We start from the raw sequence: 12951 nt of genomic DNA, 5'->3' as shown, positions 1-12951 counted from the left end.
ACTTAGGCCGTCTGCAAAATATTTGAGTCAACCTTAATTCCATGAGGACCTTGAAGGTGTTCCTCCACTGTTTCTTAGAGTCTAATGAGAAAAAGCCTGAGCTCAGCATGACTTTTTAGTCCGGCTGCCCAAATTATTATTTTCTTTCTGAAGGTCTGCTTATTTACTGGTATTTATCCAGAAAAGATTGTTCTAAATCAATCTTGCCTAGTCAGTGGTGAGCTTTTTAAGTACATAGGACTAAGTCTTTTTTTAATATATCTTTATTAGCTCCGCTATTGTTTTGATTTTCTTCTTAGGGAAGAATATGCTCCTGTTGGCTGGTTCTTCTGTATTTGTCATCTATATTTGTCATTAACTCCCTAATACGATTCAAATATTTTCCAAATCATTTTGCATATTTTTAAAAATTTCTATCCTTTATTTTTCATGACACATTTTATTTATTTTTAAGTTAAATTTTTTTAACTTTATTTTTAATTTTTTTAAATTTTCTAATTAAAATTATTTATTTATTATTTTATTTTTATTATTATTTTTTAATTCATGATACATTTAAGGCCATTGTGAATTTTTCCTCTCATTTCTGGGGTGCTTTCACTTCTACTTCTTTCTTAATTTTCCAGTTCATGTTTCATCTCTAGTTCTCCCATCAACTCGGCGCTGAGATCTTCCTTTAAAGGCATCTGATATTTTCGTATAATCTTGGCCAAGAACTTGGACAGAATTATATCTTTTTTTTTTTTTTAGAGTAACTTTTTTTTTTTTTAAAGATTTGTTTATTTATTTATACAAGCACTGGGTACAGTCAGAAGCGCGGAAGGGTGAGAGAATTCACCAGAGCCAGAGCAGGGAGCAGAGCAGGCAGAAGGACCGAGGTACACTGCTGAGGGGAGCAGCGGGCGGCAGGAGAGGTCTGCACGCCATGCGGGACCCTCCTCTGATGGCCGGGGAGCAGCCGGGAATCGAACCAGCACTGCAGAGACTGCGGGCAGCTTCGCAACCCAGCGCTCTACCGCTGTACCACCGGGGAGGCCCAGAATTATATCTTCTTTATGGCACACTTTTCTATTGAAAAAATCTAATATTATCAACCATTTTAAAAAGAATGTTTCTACTTCTTTCTATACAGTCTTTGCATTGAAGTCGAGCCAATTCCTATTTTATCACTGATCACTGGAGACCTTGAAATAATTGGAGAATTTTCCTGTTATACAGATGGCAGTGGGGAAAGCAAGCATACATCTGGTGAATCTTCCAGAAGAGCTGATGTTCACAACCAAGTTGGTAAAAGAGGACTTCTGGTGCATATCTGCTCACCACAGTCCCAATATAAACAGTTCCCCATGTTGCTTATGCATTCTCTCCATCCACATTTTTGAATACTATTCTTCACCTCCCTCTACTCAAATTTTTGAGACTATCCATGGTTCTTCAAGGGCATATCACTTCAGTCTTGTCAGATTCTCTTAAGGAAGCACTTAGTTTATGAATTACCTATCTGTACTTCAACTAAAAAAAATTGTATTGAACAATACATATTGTTCCTTTATCACAATTTCAGGCAAATAAAATTTCTCAATCATTTACATTTCTTATGTACACATTTAAAGTAAAAGGAAAATATTTTACATATTTGGATAAATAGACAAATCTACAAAATACACATGATGCAACATCCGTAATAGTAACATTTTTCTCACTTTGAGTAATCTTAATCATTTCTATAATCTTTCCTTCAAGAAGGGTATTGAATGTGTGTTTACACTTGGTCAAAATTTACAATGCAGTATGCAATCTTTTCTCTGGGGGTGATAATCCATTTGTGCCCTCACTCTCTACACAGTTTTGTTAGGATGAGGAGAGAAAAGAAGTGGCATAATGCAATGGGACAGGAGTTGAGGGAAGAACTGCTGAGGAGGGAGGTTAGATCAAGGATTTCAAAGTTGCATAAAAATCTAATATCTGTAAAATAACATCACCAGGATTAAGGCAGAAGTTGAAGTCAACTCATTAATTGTGATTAAAATTGGAAACAGGCAAACAGCTGATTAAAAATGATGGTAAGAGGAAAGTGAAAATTATAGTTATAGGAAACTTGGGAGGTACATTTGCTTTTATCTGATAGAGATCTGGGAATGCGTTTTATTTGAAAGTTACAAGAAGAAGAAAATGAAGACATAATTTTAACTTTTTTTTTTCAGAGTCATTCTGGAACACGTGTTGTTCCATCCCTGTGTTGAGTAAGAATAAAGTTAATTAAATTTGCAAGTGGAATGTTAGTTTCTGAAGGTAGAAGAGAATAAAAGCATATGAAGAAGATAAGCTCAAGAGACCCATGATCTTTTCATTTCCATGATCTTAATCCCAGAGAAATAAAAAGCAAAGTCATTTATATCATTGTAATGCCAGAGATGTGACTAAGAGGAGTGGGATCAATATGCAACACTTATGCTTGGTATAAGATGAGCTACTGTTACTTATCTCAGTCATCTTATTTCTTTGCCTATATATTATTATAAATCATTGTCACATGGCAATTGTAAAATCAAATCTGACCGACATTTGTAGTTACCCAAATAGAGAGCAGAAAGTGGACTAGCCAATCAAATGCACATATAGAGTCCATTTTTCAGATTTGAAAACTCAGAATAAGTATACAGATGGTCAAAAGAAGCCCATTGTATGGTATTTGCAATTTATAATTGTTATTAAATAAATTTTATAGTTCATGTATTTTTTTTTTAAAGATTTATTTATTTTTATTTATACAAGCACTGGGTACAGTCAGAAGCACAGGAGGGTGAGAGAATTCACCAGAGCCAGAGCGGGGAGCAGAGCAGGTAGAAGGACCAAAGTACACTGCTGAGCAGCGGGTGGCAGGACAGGTCTGCGCGCCATGTGGGACCCTCCTCAGTGGCCGGGGAGCAGCCGGGGATCGAACCGGTGCCGCAAAGGCTGCGGGCAGCTTCGCAACCCAGTGCTCAACCGCTGCGCCACCAGGGAGGCCCAATTCATGTATATTCTTATTTTAATGAACTTTAAGGATAAAATTCAGGGCCTCCCTGGTGACACGGGGGGTTTCAGTCTCAGCACTGTGAAGCTATCTACAGCCACTGTGCCATGAGTTCGATCCCCAGCCAGGTAGCTAACCCACACGGCACAGCACCTCTCCTGTCTTGCCTCCTGCTCCCCTCGGTGGTGTATTTCAGTAGATCTGCCTGTTCTGCTCCCCACTCTGTCTCTGGTGAATCCTCTCACACACACCCCTTCCCCTCCAGTTCTGGCCTACATCCCAGTTCTTATATGCATAAATAAATGAAATAAATCTTTAAAGAAAGAAGAAAGAATTCAGCAGACATACCATTCATACCCACATTTTAATACAACATATCATTTATGTTTTTTTTTTTAAAGAAATCTAGCTAATGTATTGAATGGTCCCCAGAAATAAGGAAACAAATAGATTTTAGGAAAGACAGAATGAAGTTTCAAAGATTCGGTAGAGACATTACTGGAAGACACAGAGTCCATGAATGAAATAATATAAAATTTACATATGTGAAAGGTCAATCTAACAGCAAAGTTAAAAAGATAGATAATTGGAAGGAAGAGAAAAGTAAGGCATAGTCATAATCATAGTCTCAAAACCAGTGGAAGTACTTACTAAACAATCAGTATAAACCTGGAACTTCTGAGTCATTTATTTATATACTAGAAAAAATATCCACTATCCAAATTTTTCCACTAGCTATTGATCAGTTGTTCCTATACATGCTTATTAGATTGGAGCCATTGATTTACGAGACCACCTTAACTGTTTTAATAAAAATACTAATATGGCACTCAACAGTTACTTCTAAAACTACTTGTCACAATTTTCAATGTTTGTATTCTTTTTGCTATTATACACTAACATTGATTACTTTTGATTTTAATAATAATTACAATACCTCCATAGATTTGCAATATGGTAGACATGCTTTTCTCCACATATGCCATATTCATTGCCCTTATAACAAGTCTATAAGGTAGAATTTATAATTATCACCATTTTATTTTTTATTTTTTTAAAGATTTATTTATTTATTTATACAAGCACTGGGTACAGTCAGAAGCGCAGGAGGGTGAGAGAATTCACCAGAGCCAGAGCGGGGAGCAGAACAGGCAGACTGACAGAGGACACTGCTGAGGGAAGCAGCCGGGCGTGGCAGGAGATGTCTGTGCGCCATGTAGGACCCTCGCCAGTGGCCAGGGATCAAACCGGCGCTGCAGAGGCTGTGGGCAGCTTCACAGCCCAGTGCTCAACCACTGCGCCACCAGGGAGGCCCTAATTATCACCATTTTATAGATGAAAAAATGAGGCATAAAAAAGATTTCTTTGAAATGGTTCAATCAAGTTAAGAAAATAGATGATCCAATATCACTATATTAAATGTAAGATAACTAAGGCTCAGAGAAGTTTAGTGACTTGCTTACTACTGTACAAATAGTATGATATTCTTCCAGCAAGCTGTCCTGATATAAATAGGTCAATCCAAACGACCCAAATACTGAGAAGTGTGGATTAAACAGACCTTTCATTTCTCCTTGGCTCTGTGAAGAGCTGTAAGAATATCATCAGGTAGTTAAACTCTCAGATACCTATTTCCATTTCTATATAGTGAAGGCAACAATACTTAAGTTAGACAATCATTAAGAAGAACAAATGAATCATTATCCTTAAAACACTATGGCAGTACCTACCACAAGATGTTTTAAATTAATTTTATCTCCTTCATTCTTCTCTTAACCTGACACCTAGCCAAGGAATCCAAGAAATTAGTAAACAAAAGCATAAGTCAGATTCTGCATCTTTGTTCAAAATGGTTGCAGTCTTGCCACAAAGTCCTATGTGGGAAAAAAATACTTAAGCAGAATAAAATGCTTTTCCTTTAAATAGATATTCCTGTTTATTTTTTTAATTGTTGAAGAAAATTCACCTCAATTTAAATGCAAACTTTGGATTATAACCTTTAGATAGTGCTATTTATACAAATAATATCAGGACTTCCAGAAGAACAAATAACATGACACTGATATGCATGATTACCATTAACCTTAATCAGACATGGCAAGCACAGAATTCTATCTTCAGAAAACTGTCCCCTGATTAGTTTAGCTCAGCAGTAGGCCTCTCCTATGCTGCACATTAATTGCCCCAGCCATCACCAAAGGCAAAGGGAAAGTTGGAAAATTTTGTATGTGTGGAAAATGGATGATTACAAATGAACTAAACACAGCGTCTTCATTAAACAAATATGGCACATTGATCGGGTGACTGTCAAGTATTTTTGATAGATTATTTTTTCTTCATTTTGCTTTGAGAAAGATATATTGGTTCAGCTCACTGCAAAGCACCCAACCGTGCATGTAGATCACTCCTCCCTCATTAAATAAACAACCTTGCATATTGTGGTCTATAGACCAACAGCCATGGATTTTTCCAATAATTCATCCCAGAACAGTCTACAGTTGACTGATCCTTTGTGAAAGAGATAAAATCTCATCTAAAGATATAGACTTTTAAATATTGATTTCAAACCTTGAAAACTGGTTTGAATAATGTCTACCTTGTGACTAGAGAGGTAATAAAAACAGTGACACAAACCAAAACAAGCAAACCCTAGAAACCTGACTGTAAAATTGAGTCTACCAGAGGGAGAGGTGGAGGGTATCTCCACCAGGCCAGAGGACTGTGGTGTGGGACTATGGGTGCCTTGGTGGTGGGTGTGGTGTGGTGACACATCTGAAGAGATGTGAACTTGCACCTCTGAATCATCTGGTGTTGTAAAGCAATGTTACTTAAATAAAAAATAAATTAAAAACTAGTGACCCAAGAAATTTTCAAAATATTTAATTACCTTGTTACTGGAACAGAATAACTTAGTAGGAAAGTGCAGATAAAGTGAAGTTAGAGATTTGTGCTCTAATTCAGGCTTTATCAATAATCTACTGATGAATGAAAAATATCCTTTCCCCCATGGTTTTTACTTATAAAAACCATAAGCTTAAATTAGATTATTTTCATTTGTAAGTTTTTTAAAAAATATCTGGGCTAAGAAATTAGATCTTAAGTGTTCTTATCTCTTTCACACATATAAAAACAATGAAGGAAAGAGGAAACTTTTAGAGGTGATGGATATATTTATGGTTGAATGTTATGATGGACTTATTTTAAACTCATCAAGAAATTATATATATATATATATATTCCCATGTCTGTGTATATATATATATTTATATATGTTTATATATAAATAGTTCCATATATATCAATAAAGTTGTTTTTTTAAAAATGAAATGTCAAGATTTCTCTAGCTGAATTTCTTGTGTCTATCAAAATAAATATAAAAATTTTATTTTTATGGTGTTCATCATGGTGTTCAGTTTCCCTATATTGTGCAATATAAGATTCTAAAATTCATTTTCTTATTTTAGCAATGCTTTACTGTAGTATAAGATGTATGTCCTTTAAACATAACTATACTCTTGTTTCCCAATTTTCTCATTTTAACAAATTTCCATAAATTCTCTGCTTATCTTACTAGTTGATAGAGGATTAGAAAATTGAAGCCAAGAGGAAGAGTACTATCTTTCCTTGATTCTTTATATGATAATTGTCTCTTGAGATGCTTTTTTAGCAACTTAATCGAGTTAATCTGGCTGAAAATTAAGAAATGTATCATTATTTCTCATGTTAGATTATTCTTCTTAGTTTTAATGTTTATGATTTTTTTTTTTTGCTTTCTCCTATCATTTTTCATTTTATGTCAATTTTAGCGAAATCTTTGATAGGTGAATGGAGAGCATCAAGTTAGATACCGTTTATAATATGAAAACACAAACTAAATCTACTTTATGTCTATCCTCTTCAAGATCACAATTATTTAATCCAAATGTATATATAATTGCTAATGCACATAAATAAATATATATGAAAGATATCCACTGTTTCCAGTGCTTCTCTGTGTTCGAAATCTAATAATAAAAATATTACCTTCAGAATAAAACCTGAAAAATATTAGAATATTATTTACTCATTTTTAATCTTTCTAAGTTTAGATTATATAATTAAAATACATATCAGAATGCTTAGCATATGGTATGTACTTGACACATGCCATTTTCTTTCATGTTCCATTTCTCCAGATTCATTGTTTCTCAATTTTGTTGTTTGTTTGGGTATAGAATTACATCGTCTCTCATGATGATAAACAGATCCTTTGTAAATCTCAGGATTTCTGGAATAGGGAAATTTTAGCAATCTATCTTTTGGAGAATATCCTCAAAAAGATTATAATATCTTTTTTTCCTATCAACTTTCTCTTTTGATATTTTTCTATATTCCCAATGACCAGCACACTTAGAGTTTCTGTCTTTCCCTTATTACTGTACTCTCATTATATAGTTGTTCTGTTCACTGTTACAATAGTTATTGTACTTGCAATCAATTATGCGTCCATATTTTAATGAGTATTATCACCTCAGTATTCACAGATCATAGCAATAGTTCCCATTTCCTCTCTCTCATGCAAAAAAAAATTGCTAATGAAATGATATTTCACTAATGAAATGACACGACATTGGCTCATGCTGAGATAGCTAGCTAGAAGGTTGACTATAGTTAATACTGGACAACCAATCAGAGTTGCAATGTAACACTCTTTGTACTTGAATATTTTTCATGGGCATTGATTGCCTATGGCCTTGAATAAATAGGCATACATTTTTTTAAACTGAGTACATTACTTTTACTGGTCCAATGATTAATTAATTTTAGAACTTTTTTATTCTTTGTTAAAATTCTCATCTGTGACTGCAAAATGATCTCCTTCTGTTGAAAGGTGCTTAATGTCATTCCACCCATTTAGAAAACAAAGCACTTCTTTTCTAAGACTGCAGGATTTAAAAACTGATCTCATCTAGTCTCTATGCATAAAATTGAAATTTGTTCTGTATTAACATAACAAATCAGTATATTGGTAAAAGAAAGAACATTGTTGGAAAGACTCCAAATAGCTTGTACAATTAAAAATCCGTTGCTTTATTTTATCCTTTACTTTCCCCACCCCATCACCACTGGAGTCCTATTCCTCTTAAGTTGTTGCTTTCATCTATTTTATTGCACAGGAATAAATGCTTCACTTTTTTGTTCGTTTCCTAGAGAAGTAATTCCCAATAAACCAGGGATTTTTCCCCACTGGTTACCAAGCTTAACAGAGTAAAAAATAAAAAGAGAGAAGAGACCATTTACATTATTTTATACCCAATGATATTAAAATAAAACTATGCAATCTTAATGCCACTGCCCTTAATGTAAATGTGTATTTATTATTGTTCACATGAGCAAAGAAGGTATGGCACTTTCTTCATATTTTGCTCTTGATTCCAAATCAAAGACTTACATAGCCAAAGGTTTTTGCTTTGGAATGGATAAATTCTATTCCAGGGTAGATGCATCACATGAACCTCAAAATGAGAAATAATTCCATTAAAAAAGTAGGAATAAATGTCCTTTAAAATATCATAATCATAACAAACAAAATCAGAGGGTGGAAATGTTTAAAATTAAAGGAGAAACAAAGTATCAGGATAAATAATATAGTAGCTGCTAATAGAATGAATCCTGTATAGTCACACATATATTTGTATACATTGTATACATTGTATACATTCATATATAACATACAAATTATAAATATGTAAATGTATATATAGTTCACATTGTTCAAATCAAATTCAGAATAGATAACTACCTCAATCTGATAAATCATATCTTTAAAAAAATGACAGCAAAAACCTAGAACAAGTTGTGCAGATTATGAAGGGAAAAATGTACCACCACTTTTAACTACCATTGCATTGGAAACTATAATCATTATGATAAGGAAAATAGAATTATAATGAAAACTGAGGAGAAATATAGAAAGCTATTTTCATATATAATTTTTATGTTGAATAATTCAAGCGATATGTAGAAAAATTGTCAGAATTGTTAAAGTGAATTCATCAAACATATTGGAGAACATATCACTGTAGAATTACCAATTACATATTTGTGTGACCAAAAAGACACATAGAAATTAACACTCCAATACTATCAAAGATATCAGATTTTCTCTACAATTAGCTTAACTAAGGAAGCATATACATTTTTAGAAAATTACCTATAAATATTGAGAGAAATCACGTAACTAAATAGCTATAAGAACACATAGTATTCATGGTTTAGAAGACTCAATATTGCACAAATTTCGATGTAAATTGGCCAGAAATAAATTGTTTTGTGTGCTAATTTTAAAACTGATTCTAGGCCTCCCCTGGTGGCGCAGTGGTTAAGCGCTGGGTTTCAAGGCTGCCCGCAGCCTCTGCAGTGCCAGTTCGATCCCCGGCCACTGGCGAGGGTCCCCACACACACACACAGAAAATAATAAAATAAATAAAAAATAAAACTGATTCTAAAATTTATATGGAAATATAAATTACCATGGATAGCTAAGGGACAACGTAAGTTCAAATCACAGGTGCAGGATTTTATTTATCCTTAATTCTTTTCAAATAACAGTATTTCTCATATTTGTGTCCATTGTGTTACCACAAAATTTAACATCCTATGTGAAGACCCATTCGACTTATTTTAGGACAAATGTGAGGTGAGAAATGAACTTTATAGTTTCTCCTTTAATATATCTGTCTTTGGTGGTCCTCTGCAATGATCAGCTAGACAGTACCACTTATTTCAGGTATGAGATTTCTCTCAAATCTTGAGATACTCTTAGCAATTATCATTCCTTCACCCTCAGCTGATCGATGCAGGTAACTCTCTTCCTTTTTGCTTGGACTCATTCTGTCAATAAGTGCCCATTTCACAGGACATTTAGTGCTACACATTTTGCTTTTAGTTGTTGACTTTTATGTTTAAAATGACTCCCACAATACTGTAGAAATAGCATCTAGTGTAAATGCAAGAAAGCTGTGATATGCCCTCTTATATCTGGAAAAAATACATGTGTTATGTAGGCTTCAGTCAGACATGAGTTATAGAGTATTTGTTGCCATGAGTTCAGTGTTAATGAATCAACAATGTATACCAACTAAGGTATTACACATTTAAATGCTCATTAAAAAAGGTTATATGGTAATTGGTTGACAAAATTTTGTGGGCAGAGGCTCACAAAAATCTAACAAAGGGGTATCTCCTCTAATTACAATTTTTCCATATTCAATAATTCACTGGGTCATAGAAATAGTGACTTCATAGAACATAACATGAATGACAAGAGTTGACAGTGTGTTACATGAAAAGAACAGACATCTGATGTTCCTTTTATAAGTTGGTCACCACCATAAAATCAATCAGTTTAAAATGCAAACAGAAAATTATTTGGAATCTAATTCTACATCTGGAAAAACTATTAATACAGGATAAAGTTTCTAATTTTCATCCAATTTGTTAAAGATACATGTTGATTAAATAAATGAGAAATAGAAGATAGAAAAATACACATCTGAAAAACATGAATGCAATAAAATAATGGATGGTAACAGCAAAATCTAGAAATTACTCAAGTTGGAAAAGGAAAAACCTAGACTTTGAAAAGGGAAAAAAATAACCAATTTTTGACATATAACTTCCTTTTCACCTCCAGAGTCACATTTCACCATTTCTGTGTTGTTAGCCTCCAAAAATGATTGATATAGATTCCATGAATGAGCTAGTTTGTGTACTAGCTTTGGGATGGGCTCAGCAATGGAGCGAGGAGATTGGACGACTATAATATAAAGTCAAGTTATTTTTTCTATTGGCTTTTCTCTGTAAAGTTGTCTTAGGCTAATTGTGTCCATTAAACAAATGTCACCGCTCCTCTATCTGGCCATACATGCATACATACATGCATGCATACATAGTACATATATATCTCTATTTGTGTTCCGATGCTGTGGCATTGTTCCTGTATGGAAGGGGTGGTTATGGTTCTGCTGCTATCATATCATATTATAACTCTCTACCTTGCACCTATTAAACCCATTTGCAACATTATATATACCTTTTTGTAGATAGATGCATCTCACATTATCTTTTTTGTGTGTCATCAGTTCTGTGACTGATACACCATACAATACACAATATAATTGAGTAGATAGGAAACTCAAAGACAATGATAAATTCACCTTGTTCTTTTTCATAGGTACATAAGGCAATTAAGAATACTAAGGAAAATGGCAAACCATATTATATAGTCTGTTTTCAAATATGAAGAAATGGTAAATATTTTCAGGAAGATAGAATTTATTTAATCTTGATAGCATGATGTCTTCCTTCTATCAGCTTAAGGTTCATGGAACTGAAGCTATAAAGAAATATATAAATAAAATTTCTGTACCACTAAATGGTTCTTGAATTTATTATATTAAAAGCTATGCTAATATAAACATAATTTATTGGAACACACTTTAATCCAACTGAGTTAGCTGTGAGAGTTGATCAGAATGTATAATACTCTTCAATGAAAAAAGTAAAATATTATCTGTTGTACATGAGAGGTGAAAGTATGCAAGGGCAATTTAAATAACAAGGCTAAAGAATAAATTAAGGAATAAATCAAAGAGTTATATAGATATTCATATATAAATGATTAAAGTTAAAGTTAATGAATGAATAGAGGGATATGGGAATTATTTAAACTTACAGAGATAATTAACATAATATATATTTCTAATTATAAGCACATATTCATAGAGCTAATGATATTTGAGACTATATATGTTTTAAAATAGAAATATTATATGGATAAAGGTCAGAGAAAATAGAGGTTAATGTAAATGACTTAAATTTCATTATATCACAATAGCATCAATTGATAGCAAACTATATATATAAATATATGTGCATATTTATATATATAAAAGGATGAATTTGATTATATAAGTCCTTCAAATTTATATATATATGTATATATGTATGTGTGTGTGTGTGTGTATAAATATATGAAACAACTAGAAAAAACCCAGAATTTATTTTCCTTCTTAAATGAGGATTATATATTGGGCATCTTTGGGATATTATTGCAGGGTTGACTTTTTATAATGGGTTCTTTGTGCTCCTGAGTTTATCACAATTTCAAAATATGTGCCAATAAAACTTCTACTTTAAAGATGGAGTAACATCTTCACAGAGAATAGATATATCCTCCTGTGTGGAACAATTTCTAAAAATGGGGAAAAAAAGAGCAAGGATTTCAAATATGTTATAGCAAGAGATGGAAGAATGTAATCTCTGAGAGAAGCAATCAAGGTAAGCATAAGATTGCCCCAGGTTATTGGCTGTAGAAAATTTCAGGATTCAGCACGTGGAGGAGAAACCAAGATGAACCCCAGAGGCTTTCTGCAGTGAAGAGGCAAAGATGCAAATTCCAAACGGTCAAGGCAGGCTGAGTTTACAGGGAAGAACAGGACAGAGAGAGCTGTCCATAGGAAAAACAGTGGACATTGAAAGGGCCCTTTCAAGTCATTGAGTCCTGCTTAGTGCATGTATGTGAGGAAACTATCAGAAGCCATAAAAACAACTGACAGAGGAGCACAGAGAACAACTTAGGTACTCACATAAAACCAGAATTAGTTAATGTTCCCATCTATGAGACTGGAAAGTCTACGAATGCATGAGACATTCGCTAAAGTTCTCAGGAATGTATTGCCTGGTTTCTAGGGACAAATCCTGTTGCCAAAGTCTATTCTCCCTAACAAAGCTCAAAGCAAGCTTCTTATGAATCAAACTGTTTATAAGTAACTTACTGTCATATGGTTGAAATCATACAGTACATAGTCTTTTCAGATTGGCTTCTTTAATTTAGCAATATGCATTAAGATTCCTCCATGTCTTTTCATCACTTGATAGTCTTTTTATATTCA

The sequence above is a fragment of the Talpa occidentalis genome, unplaced genomic scaffold (assembly GCF_014898055.3).
Source record: "Talpa occidentalis isolate TD23 unplaced genomic scaffold, MPIMG_talOcc4v2.1 talOcc4.8, whole genome shotgun sequence".
Classification (NCBI taxonomy): domain Eukaryota; kingdom Metazoa; phylum Chordata; class Mammalia; order Eulipotyphla; family Talpidae; genus Talpa; species Talpa occidentalis.
Note: the sequence above shows the minus strand (reverse complement) of the source record.